We start from the raw sequence: 21,930 nt of genomic DNA on the forward strand, positions 1-21,930 counted from the left end.
TTGTAGACTAGTCTAGGGAGGATCATTGTATAGTTGTAGACTAGTCTAGGGAGGATCATTGTATTGTATTGTTGTAGACTAGTCTAGGGAGGATCATTGTATTGTATTGTTGTAGACTAGTCTAGGGAGGATCATTGTTGTTGTAGACTAGTCTAGGTAGGATCATTGTATTGTTGTAGACTAGTCTAGGGAGGATCATTGTTGTTGTAGACTAGTCTCGGGTGTATCATTGTCTTGTTGTAGACTAGTCTCGGGAGGATCATTGTAATGTTGAAGACTAGTCTCGGGAGGATCATTATATTGTATTGTCGTAGACTAGTGTAGAGGATCATTGTATTGTTGTAGACTAGTCTACGGGAGGATCATTGTATTGTTGTGGACTAGTCTAGGGAGGATCATTGTATTGTTGTAGACTAGTCTAGAGAGGATCATTGTATTGTTGTAGACTAGTCTAGGGAGGATCATTATATTGTATTGTCGTAGACTAGTGTAGGAGGATCATTGTATTGTTGTAGACTAGTCTAGGGAGGATCATTGTATTGTTGTGGACTAGTCTAGGGAGGATCATTGTATTGTTGTAGACTAGTCTAGAGAGGATCATTGTATTGTTGTAGACTAGTCTAGAGAGGATCATTGTATTGTTGTAGTCTAGTCTAGGGAGGATGATTGTATTGTATTGTTGTAGACTAGTCTAGGGAGGATCATTGTATTGTTGTAGACTAGTCTAGAGAGGATCATTGTATTGTTGTAGACTAGTCTAGGGAGGATCATTGTATAGTTGTAGACTAGTCTAGGGAGGATCATTGTATTGTATTGTTGTAGACTAGTCTAGGGAGGATCATTGTATTGTTGTAGACTAGTCTAGGGAGGATCATTGTATTGTTGTAGACTAGTCTAGGGAGGATCATTGTATTGTTGTAGACTAGTCTAGGGAGGATCATTGTATTGTTGTAGACTAGTCTAGGGAGGATCATTGTATAGTTGTAGACTAGTCTAGGGAGGATCATTGTATAGTTGTGAGACTAGTCTAGGGGAGGATCATTGTATAGTTGTAGACTAGTCTAGGGAGGATCATTGTATTGTATTGTTGTAGACTAGTCTAGGGAGGATCATTGTATTGTATTGTTGTAGACTAGTCTAGGGAGGATCATTGTTGTTGTAGACTAGTCTAGGGAGGATCATTGTTGTTGTAGACTAGTCTAGGGAGGATCATTGTTGTTGTAGACTAGTCTCGGGAGGATCATTGTATTGTTGTAGACTAGTCTCGGGAGGATCATTATATTGTATTGTCGTAGACTAGTGTCGAGAGGATCATTGTATTGTTGTAGACTAGTCTACGGGAGGATCATTGTATTGTTGTGGACTAGTCTAGGGAGGATCATTGTATTGTTGTAGACTAGTCTAGAGAGGATCATTGTATTGTTGTAGACTAGTCTAGAGAGGATCATTGTATTGTTGTAGACTAGTCTAGGGAGGATCATTATATTGTATTGTCGTAGACTAGTGTAGAGGATCATTGTATTGTTGTGAGACTAGTCTACGGAGGATCATTGTATTGTTGTGGACTAGTCTAGGGAGGATCATTGTATTGTTGTAGACTAGTCTAGAGAGGATCATTGTATTGTTGTAGACTAGTCTAGAGAGGATCATTGTATTGTTGTAGACTAGTCTAGGGAGGATCATTGTATTGTTGTAGACTAGTCTAGGGAGGATCATTTTTGTATTGTTGTAGACTAGTCTAGGGAGGATCATTGTATTGTTGTAGACTAGTCTAGGGAGGATCATTGTATTGTTGTGGACTAGTCTAGGGAGGATCATTGTATTGTTGTAGACTAGTCTAGAGAGGATCATTGTATTGTTGTAGTCTAGTCTAGGGAGGATGATTGTATTGTATTGTTGTAGACTAGTCAAGGGAGGATCATTGTATTGTTGTAGACTAGTCTAGAGAGGATCATTGTATTGTTGTAGACTAGTCTAGGGAGGTTCATTGTATTGTTGTAGACTAGTCTAGGGAGGATCATTGTATTGTTGTAGACTAGTCTAGGGAGGATCATTGTATTGTTGTACACTAGTCTAGGGAGGATCATTGTATTGTTGTAGACTAGTCTAGGGAGGATCATTGTATTGTTGTAGACTAGTCTAGGGAGGATCATTGTATTGTTGTAGACTAGTCTAGAGAGGATCATTGTATTGTTGTAGACTAGTCTAGAGAGGATCATTGTATTGTTGTAGACTAGTCTGGGTGAGGATCAATGTATTGTTGTAGACTAGTCTCGGGAGCATCATTGTATTGTTGTGAGACTAGTCTAGGGAGGATCATTGTATTGTTGTGAGACTAGTCTAGGGAGGATCATTGTATTGTTGTAGACTAGTCTAGGGAGGATCATTGTATTGTTGTAGACTAGTCTAGGGAGGATCATTGTATTGTTGTAGACTGGTCTCGGGTGGATCATTGTATTGTTGTAGACTGGTCTAGGGAGGATCATTGTATTGTTGTAGACTGGTCTAGGGAGGATCATTGTATTGTATGTAGACTAGTCTAGGGAGGATCATTGTATTGTTGTAGACTGGTCTAGAGAGGATCATTGTATTGTTGTAGACTAGTCTAGAGAGGATCATTGTATTGTATTGTTGTAGACTAGTCTCGGAAGGATCATTGTATTGTATTGTTGTAGACTAGTCCAGAGAGGATCATTGTATTGTTGAAGACTAGTCTAGGGAGGATCATTGTATTGTTGTAGAACAGTCAAGGGAGAATCATTGTATTGTAGTAGACTTGTCTAGGGAAGATCATTGTATTGTTGTAGACTAGTCTCGGGAGGATCATTGTAATGTTGTAGACTAGTCTCGGGAGGATCATTGTAACCTAGTCAAGAATATTGTATTGTTGTAAACTAGTCTAGGGAGGATCATTGTATTGTTGTAGACTAGTCTAGGGAGGATCATTGTTTTGTTGTAGACTAGTCTAAGGAGGATCATTGTATAGTTGTAGACTAGTCTAGGGAGGATCATTGTATTGTTGTAGACTAGTCTAGAGAGGATCATTGTATTGTTGTAGACTAGTCTAGGGAGGATCATTGTATTGTTGTAGACTAGTCTAGAGAGGATCATTGTATTGTTGTAGACTAGTCTAGTGAGGATCATTGTATTGTTGTAGACTAGTCTAGGGAGGATCATTGTATTGTTGTAGACTAGTCTAGGGAGGATCATTGTATTGTTGTAGACTAGTCTAGGGAGGATCATTGTATTGTTGTAGACTAGTCTAAGGAGGATCATTGTATTCTTGTAGACTAGTCTAGGGAGGATCATTGTATTGTTGTAGACTAGTCTAGGGAGGATCATTGTATTGTTGTAGACTAGTCTAGGGTGGATCATTGTATGGTTGTAGACTAGTCTAGGGAGGATCATTGTATAGTTGTAGACTAGTCTAGGGAGGATCATTGTATTGTTGTGAGACTAGTCTAGGGAGGATCATTGTATTGTATTGTTGTAGACTAGTCTAGGGAGGATCATTGTATTGTTTGTTGTGGACTGGTCTAGGGAGGATCATTGTTGTTGTAGACTAGTCTCGGGAGGATCATTGTTGTTGTAGACTAGTCTAGGGAGGATCATTGTTGTTGTAGACTAGTCTGGGAGGATCATTGTATTGTTGTGAGACTAGTCTAGGAAGGATCATTGTATTGTTGTAGACTAGTCTCGGGAGGATCATTATATTGTATTGTTGTAGACTAGTGTAGGGAGGATCATTGTATTGTTGTGAGACTAGTCTAGGGAGGATCATTGTATTGTTGTGGACTAGTCTAGGGAGGATCATTGTATTGTTGTAGACTAGTCTAGGGAGGATCATTGTATTGTTGTAGACTAGTCTAGGGAGGATCATTATATTGTATTGTCGTAGACTAGTCTAGGGAGGATCATTGTATTGTTGTAGACTAGTCTAGGGAGGATCATTGTATTGTTGTGGACTAGTCTGGGGAGGATCATTGTATTGTTGTAGACTAGTCTAGGGAGGATCATTGTATTGTTGTAGACTAGTCTAGAGAGGATCATTGTATTGTTGTAGTCTAGTCTAGGGAGGATGATTGTATTGTTGTTGTAGACTAGTCTAGGGAGGATCATTGTATTGTTGTAGACTAGTCTAGGGAGGATCATTGAATTGTTGTAGACTAGTCTAGGGAGGATCATTGTATTGTTGTAGACTAGTCTAGGGAGGATCATTGTATTGTATTGTTGTGAGCTAGTCTAGGGAGGATCATTGTATTGTTGTAGACTAGTCTAGGGAGGATCATTGTATTGTTGTGAGACTAGTCTAGGGAGGATCATTGTATTGTTGTAGACTAGTCTAGGGAGGATCATTGTATTGTTGTGAGACTAGTCTAGGGAGGATCATTGTATTGTTGTAGACTAGTCTAGGGAGGATCATTGTATTGTTGTAGACTAGTCTAGGGAGGATCATTGTATTGTTGTGAGACTAGTCTAGGGAGGATCATTGTATTGTTGTGAGACTAGTCCAGGGAGGATCATTGTATTGTTGTAGACTAGTCTAGGGAGGATCATTGTATTGTTGTAGACTAGTCTAGGGAGGATCATTGTGTTGTTGTGGACTAGTCTAGGGAGGATCATTGTATTGTTGTGAGACTAGTCTAGGGAGGATCATTGTATTGTTGTAGACTAGTCTAGGGAGGATCATTGTATTGTTGTGAGACTAGTCTAGGGAGGATCATTGTATTGTTGTAGACTAGTCTAGGGAGGATCATTGTATAGTTGTAGACTAGTCTAGGGAGGATCATTGTATTGTATTGTTGTAGACTAGTCTAGGGAGGATCATTGTATTGTTGTAGACTAGTCTAGGGAGGATCATTGTTGTTGTAGACTAGTCTAGGGAGGATCATTGTTTGTTGTGAGACTAGTCTAGGGAGGATCATTGTATTGTTGTAGACTAGTCAGGGGAGGATCATTGTATTGTAGTAGACTAGTCTAGGGAAGATCATTGTATTGTATTGTTGTAGACTAGTCTCGGGAGGATCATTGTATTGTTGTAGACTAGTCTAGGGAGGATCATTGTAAGAGGATCATTGTATTGTTGTAGACTAGTCTCGGGAGGATCATTCTATTGTTGTAGACTAGTCTAGGGAGGATCATTGTATTGTTGTAGACTAGTCTAGGGAGGATCCTTGTATGGTTGTAGACTAGTCTAGGGAGGATCATTGTTGTATTGTTGTAGACTAGTCTAGGGAGGATCATTGTATTGTTGTGAGACTAGTCTAGGGAGGATCATTGTATTGTTGTAGACTAGTCTAGGGAGGATCATTGTATTGTTGTAGACTAGTCTAGGGAGGATCATTGTATTGTTGTGAGACTAGTCTAGGGAGGATCATTGTATTGTTGTGAGACTAGTCTAGGGAGGATCATTGTGTTGTTGTAGACTAGTCTAGGGAGGATCATTGTTGTTGTTGTAGACTAGTCTAGGGAGGATCATTGTATGTATTGTTGTAGACTAGTCTAGGGAGGATCATTGTATTGTTGTAGACTAGTCTAGGGAGGATCATTGTATTGTATTGTTGTAGACTAGTCTAGGGAGGATCATTGTATTGTTGTTGTAAACTAGTGTAGGGAGGATCATTGTATTGTTGTAGACTAGTCTAGGGAGGATCATTGTATTGTTGTAGACTAGTCTAGGGAGGATCATTGTATTGTTGTAGACTAGTCTAGGGAGGATCATTGTATTGTTGTGAGACTAGTCTAGGGAGGATCATTGTATTGTTGTAGACTAGTCTAGGGAGGATCATTGTATTGTTGTAGACTAATCTAGGGAGGATCATTGTATTGTTGTAGGCTAGTCTAGGAGGATCATTGTATTGTATTGTTGTAGACTAGTCTAGAGAGGATCATTGTATTGTTGTAGACTAGTCTCGGGAGGATCATTGTATTGTTGTAGACTAGTCTAGGGAGGATCATTGTATTGTTGTAGACTAGTCTAGAGAGGATCATTGTATTGTTGTGAGACTAGTCTAGGGAGGATCATTGTATTGTATTGTCGTAGACTAGTGTAGGGAGGATCATTGTATTGTTGTAGACTAGTCTAGGGAGGATCATTGTATTGTTGTGGACTAGTCTAGGGAGGATCATTGTATTGTTGTAGACTAGTCTAGGGAGGATCATTGTATTGTTGTAGACTAGTCTAGGGAGGATCATTGTATTGTTGTAGACTAGTCTAGGGAGGATCATTGTATTGTATTGTTGTAGACTAGTCTAGGGAGGATCATTGTTTGTTGTAGACTAGTCTAGAGAGGATCATTGTATTGTTGTAGACTAGTCTAGGGAGGTTCATTGTATTGTTGTAGACTAGTCTAGGGAGGATCATTGTATTGTATTGTTGTAGACTAGTCTAGGGAGGATCATTGTATTGTTGTGGACTAGTCTAGGGAGGATCATTGTATTGTTGTAGACTAGTCTAGGGAGGATCATTGTATTGTTGTGAGACTAGTCTAGGGAGGATCATTGTATTGTTTGTAGACTAGTCTAGGGAGGATCATTGTATGGTTGTAGACTAGTCTAGGGAGGATCATTGTTGTTGTAGACTAGTCTAGGGAGGATCATTGTATAGTTGTGAGACTAGTCTAGGGAGGATCATTGTATTGTATTGTTGTAGACTAGTCTAGGGAGGATCATTGATTGTATTGTTGTAGACTAGTCTAGGGAGGATCATTGTTGTTGTAGACTGGTCTAGGGAGGATCATTGTTGTTGTAGACTAGTCTAGGAGGATCATTGTTTGTTGTAGACTAGTCTCGGGAGGATCATTGTATTGTTGTAGACTAGTCTCGGGAGGATCATTATATTGTATTGTTGTAGACTAGTGTGGGAGGATCATTGTATTGTTGTAGACTAGTCTAAGGGAGGATCATTGTATTGTTGTGGACTAGTCTAGGGAGGATCATTGTATTGTTGTGAGACTAGTCTAGAGAGGATCATTGTATTGTTGTAGACTAGTCTAGAGAGGATCATTGTATTGTTGTGAGACTAGTCTAGGGAGGATCAATTGTATTGTTGTGAGACTAGTGTGGGAGGATCATTGTATTGTTGTAGACTAGTCTAGGGAGGATCATTGTATTGTTGTGGACTAGTCTAGGGAGGATCATTGTATTGTTGTAGACTAGTCTAGAGAGGATCATTGTATTGTTGTAGACTAGTCTAGAGAGGATCATTGTATTGTTGTGGACTAGTCTAGGGAGGATCATTGTATTGTTGTGGACTAGTCTAGGGAGGATCATTGTATTGTTGTGGGACTAGTGTAGGAGGATCATTGTATTGTTGTAGACTAGTCTAGGGAGGATCATTGTATTGTTGTGGACTAGTCTAAGGAGGATCATTGTATTGTTGTGAGACTAGTCTAGGGAGGATCATTGTATTGTTGTAGACTGGTCTAGGGAGGATCATTGTATTGTATTGTTGTAGACTAGTCAAGGGAGGATCATTGTTTGTTGTAGACTAGTCTAGGGAGGATCATTGTTTGTTGTAGACTAGTCTAGGGAGGTTCATTGCATTGTTGTAGACTAGTCTAGGGAGGATCATTGTGTTGTTGTAGACTAGTCTAGGGAGGATCATTGTATTGTTGTAGACTAGTCTAGGGAGGATCATTGTGTTGTTGTAGACTAGTCTAGGGAGGATCATTGTATTGTTGTAGACTAGTCTAGGGAGGATCATTGTATTGTTGTAGACTAGTCTAGGGAGGATCATTGTATTGCTGTAGACTAGTCTAGGGAGGATCATTGTATTGTTGTAGAACTAGTCTGGGGAGGATCATTGTATTGTTGTGAGACTAGTCTCGGGAGGATCATTGTATTGTTGTAGACTAGTCTAGGGAGGATCATTGTATTGTTGTAGACTAGTCTAGGGAGGATCATTGTATTGTTGTAGACTAGTCTAGGGAGGATCATTGTATTGTTGTAGACTAGTCTAGGGAGGATCATTGTATTGTTGTAGACTAGTCTCGGGTGGATCATTGTATTGTTGTAGACTGGTCTAGGGAGGATCATTGTATTGTTGTAGACTGGTCTAGGGAGGATCATTGTATTGTTGTAGACTAGTCTAGGGAGGATCATTGTATTGTTGTAGACTGGTCTAGAGAGGATCATTGTATTGTTGTAGACTAGTCTAGAGAGGATCATTGTATTGTTTGTTGTAGACTAGTCTAGGGAGGATCATTGTATTGTATTGTTGTAGACTAGTCCAGAGAGGATCATTGTATTGTTGTAGACTAGTCTAGGGAGGATCATTGTATTGTTGTAGACTAGTCAGGGGAGAATCATTGTATTGTTGTAGACTGGTCTAGGGAGGATCATTGTATTGTTGTGGAGACTAGTCTCGGGAGGATCATTGTATTGTTGTGAGACTAGTCTCGGGAGGTCATTGTGGATCTTGTTGTTGTAGACTAGTCTAGGGAGGATCATTGTATTGTTGTAGACTAGTCTAGGGAGGATCATTGTTTTGTTGTAGACTAGTCTAGGGAGGATCATTGTATTGTTGTAGACTAGTCTAGGGAGGATCATTGTATTGTTGTAGACTAGTCTAGAGAGGATCATTGTATTGTTGTAGACTAGTCTAGGGAGGATCATTGTATTGTTGTAGACTAGTCTAGGGAGGATCATTGTATTGTTGTAGACTAGTCTAGGGAGGATCATTGTATTGTTGTGGACTAGTCTAGGGAGGATCATTGTGTTGTTGTGAGACTAGTCTAGGGAGGATCATTGTGTTGTTGTAGACTAGTCTAGGGAGGATCATTGTATTGTTGTAGACTAGTCTAGGGAGGATCATTGTATTGTTGTAGACTAGTCTGGGGAGGATCATTGTATTGTTGTGGACTAGTCTGGGGAGGATCATTGTATTGTTGTAGACTAGTCTAGGGAGGATCATTGTATTGTTGTAGACTAGTCTAGGGAGGATCATTGTATAGTTGTAGACTAGTCTAGGGAGGATCATTGTATTGTTGTAGACTAGTCTAGGGAGGATCATTGTATTGTATTGTTGTAGACTAGTCTAGGGAGGATCATTGTATTGTATTGTTGTAGACTAGTCTAGGGAGGATCATTGTATTGTTGTAGACTAGTCTAGGGAGGATCATTGTGTTGTTGTAGACTAGTCTAGGGAGGATCATTGTATTGTTGTAGACTGGTCTAGGGAGGATCATTGTATTGTTGTAGACTAGTCTAGGGAGGATCATTGTATTGTTGTAGACTAGTCTCGGGAGGATCATTGTATTGTTGTAGACTAGTGTAGGGAGGATCATTGTATTGTTGTAGACTAGTCTAGGGAGGATCATTGTATTGTTGTGGACTAGTCTAGGGAGGATCTTTGTATTGTTGTAGACTAGTCTAGAGAGGATCATTGTATTGTTGTAGACTAGTCTAGGGAGGATCATTGTATTGTATTGTTGTAGACTAGTGTAGGGAGGATCATTGTATTGTTGTAGACTAGTCTAGGGAGGATCATTGTATTGTTGTGGAGCTAGTCTAGGGAGGATCATTGTATTGTTGTAGACTAGTCTAGGAGGATCATTGTATTGTTGTAGACTAGTCTAGGGAGGATCATTGTATTGTTGTAGTCTAGTCTGGGGAGGATCATTGTATTGTATTGTTGTAGACTAGTCTAGGGAGGATCATTGTATTGTTGTAGACTAGTCTAGGGAGGATCATTGTATTGTTGTAGACTAGTCTAGGGAGGATCATTGTATTGTTGTAGACTAGTCTAGGGAGGATCATTGTATTGTATTGTTGTAGACTAGTCTAGGGAGGATCATTGTATTGTTGTAGACTAGTCTAGGGAGGATCATTGTATTGTTGTAGACTAGTCTAGGGAGGATCATTGTATTGTTGTAGACTAGTCTAGGGAGGATCATTGTATTGTTGTAGACTAGTCTAGGGAGGATCATTGTATTGTTGTAGACTAGTCTAGGGAGGATCATTGTATTGTTGTAGACTAGTCTAGGGAGGATCATTGTATTGTTGTGAGGCTAGTCTAGGGAGGATCATTGTATTGTTGTAGACTAGTCTAGGGAGGATCATTGTATTGTTGTAGACTAGTCTGGGGAGGATCATTGTATTGTTGTAGACTAGTCTAGGGAGGATCATTGTTTGTTGTAGACTAGTCTAGGGAGGATCATTGTATTGTTGTAGACTAGTCTAGGGAGGATCATTGTATTGTTGTGAGACTAGTCTCGGGAGGATCATTGTATTGTTGTGAGACTAGTCTAGGGAGGATCATTGTATTGTTGTGGACTAGTCTAGGGAGGATCATTGTATAGTTGTAGACTAGTCTAGGGAGGATCATTGTATTGTATTGTTGTAGACTAGTCTAGGGAGGATCATTGTATTGTTGTGGACTAGTCTAGGGAGGATCATTGTTTGTTGTGAGACTAGTCTAGGGAGGATCATTGTATTGTTGTAGACTAGTCTAGGGAGGATCATTGTATTGTTGTAGACTAGTCAAGGGAGGATCATTGTATTGTTGTAGACTAGTCTAGGGAAGATCTTGTATTGTATTGTTGTAGACTAGTCTAGGGAGGATCATTGTATTGTTGTAGACTAGTCTCGGGAGGATCATTGTAACTAGTCTAGGGAGGATCATTGTATTGTTGTAGACTAGTCTAGGGAGGATCATTGTATTGTTGTAGACTAGTCTAGGGAGGATCATTGTATTGTTGTAGACTAGTCTAGGGAGGATCCTTGTATAGTTGTAGACTAGTCTAGGGGAGGATCATTGTATTGTATTGTTGTAGACTAGTCTAGGGAGGATCATTGTATTGTTGTGAGACTAGTCTAGAGAGGATCATTGTATTGTTGTAGACTAGTCTAGGGAGGATCATTGTATTGTTGTAGACTAGTCTAGGGAGGATCATTGTATTGTTGTAGACTAGTCTAGGGAGGATCATTGTATTGTTGTAGACTAGTCTAGGGAGGATCATTGTATTGTTGTAGACTAGTCTAGGGAGGATCATTGTATTGTATTGTTGTGAGACTAGTCTAGGGAGGATCATTGTATGTTTGTTGTAGACTAGTCTAGGGAGGATCATTGTTGTTGTAGACTAGTCTAGGGAGGATCATTGTATTGTATTGTTGTAGACTAGTCTAGGAAGGATCATTGTATTGATTGTTGTAAACTAGTGTAGGGAGGATCATTGTATTGTTGTAGACTAGTCTAGGGAGGATCATTGTATTGTTGTAGACTAGTCTAGGGAGGATCATTGTATTGTTGTAGACTAGTCTAGGGAGGATCATTGTATTGTTGTAGACTAGTCTAGAGAGGATCATTGTAATGTTGTAGACTAGTCTAGGGAGGATCATTGTATTGTTGTAGACTAGTCCAGGGAGGATCATTGTATTGTTGTAGGCTAGTCTAGGGAGGATCATTGTATTGTATTGTTGTAGACTAGTCTAGAGAGGATCATTGTATTGTTGCAGACTAGTCTAGGAGGATCATTGTATTGTTGTGAGACTAGTCTAGGGAGGATCATTGTTTGTATTGTTGTAGACTAGTCTAGGGAGGATCATTGTATTGTTGTAGACCTGTCTAGAGAGGAAGGGGTAGTGATAAATGCAGTTGTGCCAAAAGTGCTTTTGGAAATGAGGACGTGAGACAGAGTAGGTTTGAACCATAGGAGAGAATACATTGGGATGTTAGTCTAGGGAGGATCATTGTATTGTTGTAGACTAGTCTAGGGAGGATCATTGTATTGTTGTAGACTAGTCTAGGGAGGATCATTGTATTGTTGTAGACCAGTCTCGGGAGGATCATTGTATTGTTGTAGACCGGTCTAGGGAGGATCATTGTATTGTTGTAGACTAGTCTAGGGAGGATCATTGTATTGTTGTAGACTAGTCTAGGGAGGATCATTGTATTGTTGTAGGCTAGTCTAGGGAGGATCATTGTATTGTATTGTTGTAGACTAGTCTAGGGAGGATCATTGTATTGTGTTGTTGTAGACTAGTCTAGGGAGGATCATTGTATTGTTGTAGACTAGTCTAGGGAGGATCATTGTATTGTTGTAGACTAGTCTCGGGAGGATCATTGTGTTGTTGTAGACTAGTCTAGGGAGGATCATTGTATTGTTGTGAGACTAGTCTAGGGAGGATCATTGTATTGTTGTAGACTAGTCTAGGGAGGATCATTGTATTGTTGTAGGCTGGTCTAGGGAGGATCATTGTATTGTATTGTTGTAGACTAGTCTAGGGAGGATCATTGTATTGTTGTAGACTAGTGTAGGGAGGATCATTGTATTGTTGCGAGACTAGTCTGGGGAGGATCATTGTATTGTTGTAGACTAGTCTAGGGAGGATCATTGTTGTATTGTTGTAGACTAGTCTCGGGAGGATCATTGTATTGTTGTAGACTAGTCTAGGGAGGATCATTGTATTGTTGTGAGACTAGTCTAGGGAGGATCATTGTATTGTTGTGAGGCTAGTCTAGGGAGGATCATTGTGTTGTTGTGGACTAGTCTAGGGAGGATCATTGTATTGTTGTGGACTGGTCTAGGGAGGATCATATTGTATTGTTGTAGACTAGTCTAGGGAGGATCATTGTATTGTTGTAGACTAGTCTGGGGGATCATTGTATTGTTGTAGACTGGTCTGGGGAGGATCATTGTGTTGTTGTAGACTAGTCTAGGGAGGATCATTGTGTTGTTGTGAGACTAGTCTAGGGAGGATCATTGTATTGTATTGTTGTAGACTAGTCTAGGGAGGATCATTGTATTGTTGTGAGACTGGTCTAGGGAGGATCATTGTGTTGTTGTGGGCTAGTCTAGGGAGGATCATTGTATTGTTGTGAGACTAGTCTAGGGAGGATCATTGTATTGTTGTGAGACTGGTCTAGGGAGGATCATTGTATTGTTGTGAGACTAGTCTGGGGAGGATCATTGTATTGTTGTAGGCTGGTCTAGGGAGGATCATTGTGTTGTTGTGGGCTAGTCTAGGGAGGATCATTGTGTTGTTGTGAGACTGGTCTAGGGAGGATCATTGTATTGTTGTGAGACTAGTCTAGGGAGGATCATTGTATTGTTGTAGACTAGTCTAGGGAGGATCATTGTATTGTTGTAGACTAGTCTAGGGGGGATCATGTTGTGTTGTTGTAGACTAGTCTAGGGAGGATCATTGTATTGTTGTTGTAGACTAGTCTAGGGAGGATCATTGTATGTTGTAGACTAGTCTAGGGAGGATCATTGTATTGTTGTAGGCTAGTCTAGGGAGGATCATTGTGTTGTTGTAGACTGGTCTAGGGAGGATCATTGTATTGTTGTAGACTAGTCTAGGGAGGATCATTGTATTGTGTTGTTGTAGACTAGTCTGGGGAGGATCATTGTATTGTTGTAGACTAGTCTAGGGAGGATCATTGTATTGTTGTGGGCTAGTCTAGGGAGGATCATTGTATTGTTGTGAGACTAGTCTAGGGAGGATCATTGTATTGTTGTGGACTAGTCTAGGGAGGATCATTGTATTGTTGTAGACTAGTCTAGGGAGGATCATTGTATTGTTGTGAGACTAGTCTAGGGAGGATCATTGTATTGTTGTAGACTAGTCTAGGGAGGATCATTGTGTTGTTGTGAGACTAGTCTAGGGAGGATCATTGTATTGTTGTAGGCTGGTCTAGGGAGGATCATTGTGTTGTTGTAGACTAGTCTAGGGGGATCATTGTATTGTTGTGGGCTGGTCTAGGGAGGATCATTGTATTGTTGTGAGACTAGTCTAGGGAGGATCATTGTATTGTTGTAGACTAGTCTCGGGAGGATCATTGTGTTGTTGTGAGACTAGTCTAGGGAGGATCATTGTATTGTTGTAGACTAGTCTAGGGAGGATCATTGTATTGTTGTGGACTAGTCTCGGGAGGATCATTGTATTGTTTGTAGACTAGTCTGGGGAGGATCATTGTGTTGTTGTGAGACTAGTCTAGGGGGATCATTGTGTTGTTGTGGACTGGTCTAGGGAGGATCATTGTATTGTTGTGGACTGGTCTAGGGAGGATCATTGTATTGTTTGTAGACTGGTCTAGGGAGGATCATTGTATTGTTGTAGACTGGTCTAGGGAGGATCATTGTATTGTTGTGGGCTAGTCTGGGGAGGATCATTGTATTGTTGTTGTAGACTAGTCTAGGGAGGATCATTGTATTGTATTGTTGTAGACTAGTCCGGGGAGGATCATTGTATTGTTGTAGACTGGTCTAGGGAGGATCATTGTATTGTTGTAGACTGGTCAAGGGAGGATCATTGTATTGTTGTGACTAGTCTAGGGAGGATCATTGTATTGTTGTAGACTAGTCTGGGGAGGATCATTGTATTGTTGTAGACTGGTCTCGGGAGGATCATTGTGTTGTGTTGTTGTGACTAGTCTAGGGAGGATCATTGTGTTGTTGTAGGCTGGTCTAGGGAGGATCATTGTTTTGTTGTAGACTAGTCTAGGGAGGATCATTGTATGTTGTAGACTAGTCTAGGGAGGATCATTGTATTGTATTGTTGTAGACTAGTCTAGGGAGGATCATTGTATTGTTGTAGACTAGTCTAGGGAGGATCATTGTATTGTTGTAGACTGGTCTAGGGAGGATCATTGTATTGTTGTAGACTAGTCTAGGGAGGATCATTGTGTTGTTGTGGAGCTGGTCTAGGGAGGATCATTGTATTGTTGTGGACTGGTCTAGGGAGGATCATTGTATTGTTGTAGACTAGTCTGGGGAGGATCATTGTATTGTTGTGGACTAGTCTAGGGAGGATCATTGTATTGTTGTAGACTAGTCTAGGGAGGATCATTGTATTGTTGTAGACTGGTCTAGGGAGGATCATTGTATTGTTGTAGACTGGTCTGGGGAGGATCATTGTATTGTTGTAGACTAGTCTAGGGAGGATCATTGTGTTGTTTGTAGACTAGTCTGGGGAGGATCGATTGTATTGTTGTAGACTAGTCTAGGGAGGATCATTGTATTGTGTTGTTGTAGACTGGTCTAGGGAGGATCATTGTATTGTTGTAGACTAGTCTAGGGAGGATCATTGTTGTTGTGGACTAGTCTAGGGAGGATCATTGTATTGTTGTAGACTAGTCTAGGGAGGATCATTGTATTGTTTGTAGACTAGTCTAGGGAGGATCATTGTGTTGTTGTAGACTGGTCTAGGGAGGATCATTGTATTGTATTGTTGTAGACTGGTCGTGGGGAGGATCATTGTATTGTTGTGAGACTGGTCTCGGGAGGATCATTGTATTGTTGTAGACTGGTCTAGGGAGGATCATTGTATTGTTGTAGACTAGTCTGGGGAGGATCATTGTATTGTTGTAGACTAGTCTAGGGAGGATCATTGTGTTGTTTGTGAGACTGGTCTAGGGAGGATCATTGTATTGTTGTGAGACTGGTCTAGGGAGGATCATTGTATTGTTGTGGACTAGTCTAGGGAGGATCATTGTATTGTTGTGAGACTAGTCTAGGGAGGATCATTGTGTTGTTGTGAGACTGGTCTGGGGAGGATCATTGTATTGTTGTGGACTGGTCTAGGGAGGATCATTGTGTTGTTGTGAGACTAGTCTAGGGAGGATCATTGTATTGTTGTAGACTGGTCTAGGGGGGGATCATTGTATTGTTGTAGACTAGTCTAGGGAGGATCATTGTATTGTATTGTTGTAGACTAGTCTAGGGAGGATCATTGTATTGTTGTAGACTGGTCTAGGGAGGATATTGTATTGTTGTAGACTAGTCTAGGGAGGATCATTGTATTGTTGTGGACTGGTCTAGGGAGGATCATTGTATTGTATTGTTGTAGACTAGTCTAGGGAGGATCATTGTATTGTTGTGAGACTAGTCTAGGGAGGATCATTGTATTGTTGTGAGACTAGTCTAGGGAGGATCATTGTTTGTTGTGAGACTGGTCTGGGAGGATCATTGTATTGTTGTAGACTAGTCTAGGGAGGATCATTGTATTGTTGTAGACTAGTCTGGGGAGGATCATTGTATTGTTGTAGACTGGTCTAGGGAGGATCATTGTATTGTTGTAGACTAGTCTAGGGAGGATCATTGTATTGTTGTAGACTAGTCTGGGGAGGATCATTGTGTTGTTGTGAGACTAGTCTGGGGAGGATCATTGTGTTGTTGTAGACTGGTCTAGGGAGGATCATTGTATTGTTGTGAGGCTAGTCTAGGGAGGATCATTGTATTGTTGTGAGACTGGTCTAGGGAGGATCATTGTATTGTTGTGAGACTGGTCTAGGGAGGATCATTGTGTTGTTGTAGACTGGTCTAGGGAGGATCATTGTGTTGTTGTGGACTGGTCTAGGGAGGATCATTGTATTGTTGTAGACTGGTCTGGGGAGGATCATTGTGTTGTTGTAGACTAGTCTAGGGAGGATCATTGTATTGTTGTGAGACTAGTCTAGGGAGGATCATTGTTTGTTGTGAGACTAGTCTAGGGAGGATCATTGTATTGTTGTAGACTAGTCTAGGGAGGATCATTGTGTTGTTGTGGGCTAGTCTAGGGAGGATCATTGTATTGTTGTAGACTAGTCTAAGGGAGGATCATTGTATTGTATTGTTGTAGACTAGTCTAGGGAGGATCATTGTATTGTTGTGAGACTAGTCTAGGGAGGATCATTGTATTGTTGTGAGACTAGTCTAGGGAGGATCATTGTATTGTTGTAGACTGGTCTAGGGAGGATCATTGTATTGTTGTAGACTGGTCTAGGGAGGATCATTGTATTGTTGTAGACTAGTCTAGGGAGGATCATTGTATTGTATTGTTGTAGACTGGTCTAGGGAGGATCATTGTATTGTTGTAGACTAGTCTAGGGAGGATCATTGTATTGTTGTAGACTAGTCTAGGGAGGATCATTGTATTGTTGTAGACTAGTCTAGGGAGGATCATTGTATTGTTGTAGACTAGTCTAGGGAGGATCATTGTGTTGTTGTAGACTAGTCTAGGGAGGATCATTGTGTTGTTGTGGACTGGTCTAGGGAGGATCATTGTGTTGTTGTAGACTGGTCTAGGGAGGATCATTGTATTGTTGTAGACTAGTCTAGGGAGGATCATTGTATTGTTGTAGACTAGTCTAGGGAGGATCATTGTGTTGTTGTAGACTAGTCTAGGGAGGATCATTGTGTTGTTGTAGACTGGTCTAGGGAGGATCATTGTATTGTTGTTGTAGACTGGTCTAGGGAGGATCATTGTGTTGTATTGTTGTAGACTGGTCTAGGGAGGATCATTGTGTTGTTGTAGACTAGTCTAGGGAGGATCATTGTATTGTTGTAGACTGGTCTAGGGAGGATCATTGTATTGTTGTAGACTAGTCTAGGGAGGATCATTGTATTGTATTGTTGTGGACTGGTCTAGGGAGGATCATTGTGTTGTTGTAGACTAGTCTCGGGAGGATCATTGTGTGAGTATTGTATTGTTGTGGGCTGGTCTGGGGAGGATCATTGTGTTGTTGTAGACTAGTCTAGGGAGGATCATTGTGTTGTTGTAGACTGGTCTAGGGAGGATCATTGTATTGTTGTAGACTAGTCTAGGGAGGATCATTGTATTGTGTTGTTGTGGGCTAGTCTAGGGAGGATCATTGTGTTGTTGTAGACTAGTCTAGGGAGGATCATTGTATTGTTGTAGACTAGTCTAGGGAGGATCATTGTATTGTTGTAGACTAGTCTAGGGAGGATCATTGTATTGTTTGTGGACTAGTCTAGGGAGGATCATTGTATTGTTGTGGACTAGTCTAGGGAGGATCATTGTATTGTTGTAGACTAGTCTAGGGAGGATCATTGTATTGTTGTAGACTGGTCTAGGGAGGATCATTGTATTGTTGTAGACTAGTCTAGGGAGGATCATTGTATTGTTGTTGTAGACTGGTCTAGGGAGGATCATTGTGTTGTTTGTTGTAGACTAGTCTAGGGAGGATCATTGTATTGTTGTGGACTAGTCTAGGGAGGATCATTGTATTGTTGTAGACTGGTCTAGGGAGGATCATTGTTTTGTTGTAGGCTGGTCTGGGGAGGATCATTGTATTGTGTTGTTGTAGACTAGTCTGGGGAGGATCATTGTGTTGTATTGTTGTAGACTAGTCTAGGGAGGATCATTGTATTGTTGTAGACTAGTCTAGGGAGGATCATTGTATTGTTGTAGACTAGTCTAGGGAGGATCATTGTATGTGTTGTAGGCTGGTCTAGGGAGGATCATTGTTGTATTGTTGTAGACTAGTCTAGGGAGGATCATTGTGTTGTTGTAGACTGGTCTAGGGAGGATCATTGTATTGTTGTAGACTAGTCTAGGGAGGATCATTGTATTGTTGTAGACTAGTCTAGGGAGGATCATTGTATTGTTTGTTGTAGACTAGTCTAGGGAGGATCATTGTGTTGTTGTAGACTAGTCTAGGGAGGATCATTGTGGTGCTCGGGGGATCATTGTATTGTTGTGGGCTAGTCTAGGGAGGATCATTGTATTGTTGTAGACTGGTCTAGGGAGGATCATTGTATTGTTGTAGACTAGTCTAGGGAGGATCATTGTATTGTTGTAGACTAGTCTAGGGAGGATCATTGTATTGTATTGTTGTAGACTAGTCTGGGGGATCATTGTGGCTAGTCTAGAGGATCATTGTATTGTTGTGGGCTAGTCTAGGGAGGATCATTGTATTGTTGTAGACTAGTCTAGGGAGGATCATTGTATTGTTGTAGACTAGTCTAGGGAGGATCATTGTATTGTTGTAGACTAGTCTGGGGAGGATCATTGTATTGTTGTAGACTAGTCTAGGGAGGATCATTGTATTGTATTGTTGTAGACTAGTCTCGGGAGGATCATTGTATTGTTTGTTGTAGACTGGTCTAGGGAGGATCATTGTATTGTTGTAGACTAGTCTGGGGAGGATCATTGTATTGTTGTAGACTGGTCTAGGGAGGATCATTGTATTGTTGTAGACTGGTCTAGGGAGGATCATTGTATTGTTTGTTGTAGACTAGTCTAGGGAGGATCATTGTATTGTTGTGGACTGGTCTGGGGAGAGGATTGTATTGTTGTAGGCTAGTCTAGGGAGGATCATTGTATTGTTGTAGACTAGTCTAGGGAGGATCATTGTATTGTTGTAGACTGGTCTAGGGAGGATCATTGTATTGTTGTGGACTGGTCTAGGGAGGATCATTGTATTGTTGTGGACTAGTCTGGGGAGGATCATTGTATTGTTGTAGACTGGTCTGGGGAGGATCAGTTGTATTGTTGTAGACTAGTCTAGGGAGGATCATTGTATTGTTGTTGTAGACTAGTCTAGGGAGGATCATTGTATTGTTGTAGACTGGTCTAGGGAGGATCATTGTATTGTATTGTTGTGAGACTAGTCTAGGGAGGATCATTGTATGTTGTTGTAGACTAGTCTAGGGAGGATCATTGTATTGTTGTGGACTAGTCTAGGGAGGATCATTGTATTGTTGTAGACTAGTCTAGGGAGGATCATTGTATTGTTGTAGACTAGTCTAGGGAGGATCATTGTGTTGTTGTAGACTAGTCTAGGGAGGATCATTGTGTTGTTGTAGACTAGTCTAGGGAGGATCATTGTATTGTATTGTTGTAGACTAGTCTAGGGAGGATCATTGTATTGTTGTAGACTAGTCTAGGGAGGATCATTGTATTGTTGTGGGACTAGTCTAGGGAGGATCATTGTATTGTTGTAGACTAGTCTAGGGAGGATCATTGTATTGTTGTAGACTGGTCTAGGGAGGATCATTGTATTGTTGTAGACTAGTCTAGGGAGGATCATTGTGTTGTATTGTTGTAGAGCTAGTCTAGGGAGGATCATTGTATTGTTGTGAGACTAGTCTAGGGAGGATCATTGTATTGTTGTGGACTAGTCTAGGGAGGATCATTGTATTGTTGTAGACTGGTCTAGGGAGGATCATTGTATTGTTGTAGACTAGTCTAGGGAGGATCATTGTATTGTATTGTTGTAGACTAGTCTAGGGAGGATCATTGTATTGTTGTGAGACTAGTCTAGGGAGGATCATTGTATTGTTGTAGACTGGTCTAGGGAGGATCATTGTATTGTTGTGGGCTGGTCTGGGGAGGATCATTGTATTGTTGTAGACTAGTCTAGGGAGGATCATTGTATTGTTGTGAGACTGGTCTAGGGAGGATCATTGTATTGTTGTAGACTAGTCTAGGGAGGATCATTGTATTGTTGTGGACTAGTCTAGGGAGGATCATTGTATTGTTGTGAGACTGGTCTAGGGAGGATCATTGTATTGTTGTGAGACTAGTCTAGGGAGGATCATTGTATTGTTGTGGGCTAGTCTAGGGAGGATCATTGTATTGTTGTAGACTAGTCTGGGGAGGATCATTGTATTGTTGTGAGACTGGTCTAGGGAGGATCATTGTGTTGTTGTAGACTAGTCTAGGGAGGATCATTGTATTGTTGTAGACTAGTCTAGGGAGGATCATTGTATTGTTGTAGACTAGTCTAGGGAGGATCATTGTATTGTTGTGGACTAGTCTAGGGAGGATCATTGTATTGTTGTAGACTGGTCTGGGGAGGATCATTGTATTGTTGTAGACTGGTCTAGGGAGGATCATTGTATTGTTGTAGACTAGTCTAGGGAGGATCATTGTGTTGTTGTGAGACTAGTCTAGGGAGGATCATTGTATTGTATTGTTGTAGACTAGTCTAGGGAGGATCATTGTATTGTTGTTGTAGACTAGTCTAGGGAGGATCATTGTATTGTTGTAGACTAGTCTAGGGAGGATCATTGTATTGTTGTGGACTGGTCTAGGGAGGATCATTGTGTTGTTGTAGACTAGTCTAGGGAGGATCATTGTATTGTTGTGAGACTAGTCTAGGGAGGATCATTGTGTTGTTGTAGACTAGTCTAGGGAGGATCATTGTGATTGTATTGTTGTAGACTAGTCTAGGGAGGATCATTGTATTGTTGTGAGACTAGTCTAGGGAGGATCATTGTATTGTTGTGAGACTAGTCTAGGGAGGATCATTGTATTGTTGTGAGACTAGTCTAGGGAGGATCATTGTATTGTTGTTGTAGACTAGTCTAGGGAGGATCATTGTGTTGTTGTAGACTAGTCTAGGGAGGATCATTGTATTGTTGTAGACTGGTCTAGGGAGGATCATTGTATTGTTGTGAGACTAGTCTAGGGAGGATCATTGTATTGTTGTAGACTAGTCTAGGGAGGATCATTGTGTTGTTGTGAGACTGGTCTAGGGAGGATCATTGTGTTGTTGTAGACTGGTCTAGGGAGGATCATTGTATTGTTGTGGGCTAGTCTAGGGAGGATCATTGTATTGTTGTGAGACTAGTCTAGGGAGGATCATTGTATTGTTGTGAGACTAGTCTAGGGAGGATCATTGTGTTGTTGTAGACTAGTCTAGGGAGGATCATTGTGTTGTTGTAGACTAGTCTAGGGAGGATCATTGTATTGTTGTGGACTGGTCTAGGGAGGATCATTGTTTGTATTGTTGTAGACTAGTCTAGGGAGGATCATTGTTTGTTTGTTGTAGACTAGTCTAGGGAGGATCATTGTTTGTTTGTTGTAGACTAGTCTAGGGAGGATCATTGTGTTGTTGTGAGACTAGTCTAGGGAGGATCATTGTATTGTTGTGGGGCTGGTCTAGGGAGGATCATTGTATTGTTGTAGACTGGTCTGGGGAGGATCATTGTATTGTTTGTTGTGGACTAGTCTAGGGAGGATCATTGTATTGTTGTGGACTAGTCTGGGGAGGATCATTGTGGGGGGTTGTATTGTTGTAGGCTAGTCTAGGGAGGATCATTGTGTTGTTGTAGACTAGTCTAGGGAGGATCATTGTGTTGTTGTAGACTAGTCTGGGGAGGATCATTGTATTGTTGTGAGACTAGTCTAGGGAGGATCATTGTATTGTATTGTTGTAGACTGGTCTAGGGAGGATCATTGTATTGTTGTAGACTGGTC

The sequence above is a fragment of the Salmo salar genome, chromosome ssa09 (assembly GCF_905237065.1).
Source record: "Salmo salar chromosome ssa09, Ssal_v3.1, whole genome shotgun sequence".
NCBI classification, from domain to species: Eukaryota; Metazoa; Chordata; class Actinopteri; order Salmoniformes; family Salmonidae; genus Salmo; species Salmo salar.